This window comes from Sinohyriopsis cumingii, chromosome 1, assembly GCF_028554795.1.
Source record: "Sinohyriopsis cumingii isolate HCF-2022 chromosome 1, ASM2855479v2, whole genome shotgun sequence".
NCBI lineage: Eukaryota > Metazoa > Mollusca > Bivalvia > Unionida > Unionidae > Sinohyriopsis > Sinohyriopsis cumingii.
In genome coordinates, this window is record NC_142961.1 from 71,819,669 (window position 1) to 71,823,844 (window position 4,176).

The following is a 4,176-nucleotide window of genomic DNA, read 5'->3' on the forward strand; positions in this document are numbered from 1 at the left end:
TAAGGTCAAGGCTATTCTTGAATTCTAAGTGCCTGTTAGAAAAATGCAACTGATGTGAATTCTAGTTATGGATGAATATTATCGGAAATTTTGCTCAAATTACTCTATAACTGCTGAACCCCTGACCAGTTTGTTGAGTCGCAGATCCAAGTTTCATTGGACTGACAAGTGTCCTGAATCGGCTGACAAATTAAAGGCCATATTTAAGAGTGCACCAGGTTTTTCAGCTCCAGATTTCAGTTATTTAGAATGTTGATGCAATTGATGTAGGGGTTGGTGAAGTATTGACTAAAGAAGAAAAAATGTCGTGGATCAATCGGTGTATTAAAAAAAAAAACAACTAAAAACAAGCATCATAGAAATTATTCCACGTACGAGATGGAATGTTTGGTTTTCATATTGGCCTTCCAACACTTTGAAGTGTATATTAGTTCAGCTCATTCTCCGATTATTGTATTCAGTGAACACAACCCCCTTTAAGTCCAAGAAAAATAAACTGCAACGTCAAAAAAATAAATATGAAATAAGAATTATTTTTGCGCAATCAACATACTAAACCTATAGGAAAATATAGTTGGTGGATTAGAAATTTTCATAATTTGTAGGCATACATTTTCGCATGGAACGTGCTTTTTTTAATAATGTCCAACCAACGTTTTTAAATCTCTTCCTCATAACCTGTTTAATTTAGTAAACTATTTTGAATCTATGAATTATTTATTCTACCCAGCGCTAATGATTAACTCTGTTATTGATTTTAAGTATAAAACTAAGCTAAAGAGTAAGGGGAACCACACCCATGTTGGTCTGGAATTATGCCAATGATTCATCGAGGGAATCATGTAGGAAAGCATGAATCACATTCTTACCAAAGATTGGTTTAGACCCAAGTGATATGTCATGTATCTATCTCACTGATTTTTGTGACAAATCAAACTAGAAATAATAATCTGATACCAGTGGTAACTTTTGACCAGCCACTGTGGTGATAAGCTCATACTATCATAGGCAACACGCGAAATGGCAGCCACTTGAAGTCAGTCTTACTACAACGTGCTGGACTTCACGCTGAAATGAACTTTCTAGGTTATGTTGAACATCTGATGGATGGCTCTGGTCTTCGAGAGATACTTGAAATTGTATATGGCAGCAATGTCGTTACACACATGTTGACTGGAAAAACAATTGTAAGAGCTAGCAGGGTTCACTTTCTTTGTAGACGCTGCAGTGAATAATATTTTCTTGGAATAAACTTTGCTGTTATCAAAACCTTGGAAATTGATCAAAGTGTCTGAAGGGGAAACTTGCGAATCTTTAAATGAGGAAGTAGTGACAGCAGATGACTCTCAATTTGTACCTAGAGAAGGAGAAATCAACAATTTTGATGCCTGTAGCTGAAAAAATAATCATGCAGGTATGAAACCAAGCAGTGATGTGAAAGAAGAAAATATGGAAACAACCCTAGCTATATCAAGCAACTTGAAGAGTGCAAAAAAAGCAGATCACTTTCAGCAGAACAAGCCTATTATGGATGCAGCACATGGACATGATTGACATTCTAAAGAGTTTCCTAAGAGGATGAAGAACTGCCTGCTTCCTTATTTTGATGTAGCAGGGAATATTCTAGATGCAGATAAGTTTCTTGTTTATCTTCAAGAAATCAAAAATCTTGAAACAAATCAGGAAAGTGTGCATGAAGCCTTGAAAAAAGGACACTATGCTGTAAGACGTTATGACAGAATCTGGGGAGGCCTTTCCACTGACCTCATAATTGAGAAAGTGCTAATGCAAAGCATTAAGACCACTTGAGGACTTACCAGAAGTAGAAGTATATCAGAACTTCAGAGGCTTGTCTGGGTCATTCAGTGCCAGCTTGCATAGAATTCAACCATGCCATGCATGAATTTGCAAAACAAATCTTCCAAACCAGTGACCAACACAAGCAAATATCTCATGCAAGGAAGGAGAGAGACTGCAAAGACACTGACCAACTGGTACAGGCCTTGAAGGCAAGAACGTATTCAGTTGTGAAGATCTGTCTCTGCTCAGAATAATCTCAGGAACACTGGCAGAGGAATCGGTCAAGGTGGACACTGCATTAGCCGTTGGACATAATATAAAAGAATCTTTGAAAGACCAGGACATCTACAAATATTCCATCAAGAAGAACCAACTGACAATCACTTTAGGTAGCAATATAACAGTTAAAGTTGATCATGAAGCCATCCACATTTGACCCTGAACTTCTCTTGCATTAGTTGGCACAATCAAAAATACAGACATGGAAGAACTATTTAAGTATGAACTTTAGAGCTATCCTGTCACCTTGTTTAAGATATCAGATTAGATGAGGCAGGCAAACAAGGTACTACTTGCTGATGCATTATTGAAGGAAGTTAAGACAGTCAAAATACAACAGCTTCCATTTGTCTTCCACTGTATGTCTTAGATGGGGATCTTTACTGCATCGTTTGCCATGGAATAAGGGCTCAACATTTCAAGACATGTGCAATTCGTATGTTTACTACGTGGCAATAAAGTATGGGGGGGGGGATGTTCAGTGGTGTTTGACGGTTACAAAAAGGCTGCATCAGTGAAAGATGTCACACATGAGGAGATGAGCAACAACAGGCACAACTATATCGCTTCACTGCATTCAAGAACAGCGCCACTGTCAACAATGTGTTCTTGATAAACAAAGAGAACAACGACGTTTTATATACATACTAGGAGAAAGTCTTGCAAAAACCGGATGCGACACAATATATGCACCTGGAGATGCAGATGTTCTTATAGTGCAGACTGTACTTGTTTAAGCGACTGGAAGAGATGTAAAAGTTGTAGCTGATGACACTGACATACTTGTGATTTTTTATTATTGTTATCATTCCAGCATGGACAGCAGAGAATAGTATTTCAATCAGAACCCAAGCGTACTTCTTGGAAAGTCAAAACCACCAAGACTTCCTTAGGCATGGATTCCTGCAAAAAAAAATTATCTTCATTCACGCTCTGCTAGGTTGCAATACGACATCCCAACTTCATGGAATTCGAAAAGCTGTTGGACTTATGAAGATCAGGCAGCTTCAGGAGCATGCAGAGGTCTTCAACAACTCCAATTATGCTATTGCTGATGACGTGGCTTTGGCTGGAGAAAAGCCATGGTTCATTACAGTGGTAGATCAACTGTTACCTTCTTAGATGGGTTTTGCTATAAGCGTCTCTGTGATAAGGTGAAGAATGCCTCAATATTTGTTCAATTAAGATCACCGCCTCTAACATCTGCTTCAACCAAGTTCCAATTATTCCGTGTCTTCTATCGAGTTCAAGTCTGGCAAGGTAATGATAAATTAAACCAGATTAATTAGGGATGGAAAGAAGGCGAAGGTGCTCTTCTTCCTTTGGACAGTGATGCCCAGCCAGCACTAAAAAGCCTGTTGGAAATGATCAGATGCAAGACATTTTGTATAATTTTCATATGCGACTTTTCCAAGTAATCCTTACAGTGAATATTTCAATATTACGTTAGACAATTTTGGTAATACTTAGACATGACACTACTCTGCAAGCGTTTGTACAAGTTCCACATTATGGATTTCTTAAATGTTTCTAGTAATTTATATTTTATATTATCATGCCTTAACAGAGTAAGCATTATATCGAAGTTAAGTAATGTTTATATGCTATTACAACCTGATTAAAAACTTAAAAATACCAGATGTTTAAGTTTTGAGACTTAGGATCTCTGAAACTTATTTATGTTTATTGCAAGTTTATTAAACGTATGAAATTATCATCATTGTACTTTGTAAGCATATCATTAAAGCACTAAAATTAAATCCAATGAAGTTTTCATGTTATAGGTAGCTTGAACCAATGCATCATTGACTATTTGTTGATATTTCTAATAATGACGGATATGTATGTATGTATGTATGTATGTATGTACGTGTGTGTGTATGTATGTGTGTATGTGTGTATATGTATGTATGTATGTATGTATGTATGTATATATATGAAATTATACTGTAACTTTTCAATACTTTCTCCAAATATCTTTCCTATAATATTAGTATAATATTTAGATACCCTGTAGAAATGCTTTATACAAAAACAATGTGTATTGCAATTTATTTGACCTTGACACAACATTTCAACAATATTCCTGGACTCTTA

The 4,176-nt window shown here is 36.4% G+C and overlaps 1 pseudogene; it reads left to right on the forward strand.

Annotated features, from left to right (window-relative positions):
* The first annotated feature begins 799 nt into the window (after positions 1 to 799).
* On the forward strand, positions 800 to 3,497 carry LOC149807100 (uncharacterized; annotated as a pseudogene).
* The last annotated feature ends 679 nt before the right edge of the window (positions 3,498 to 4,176 follow it).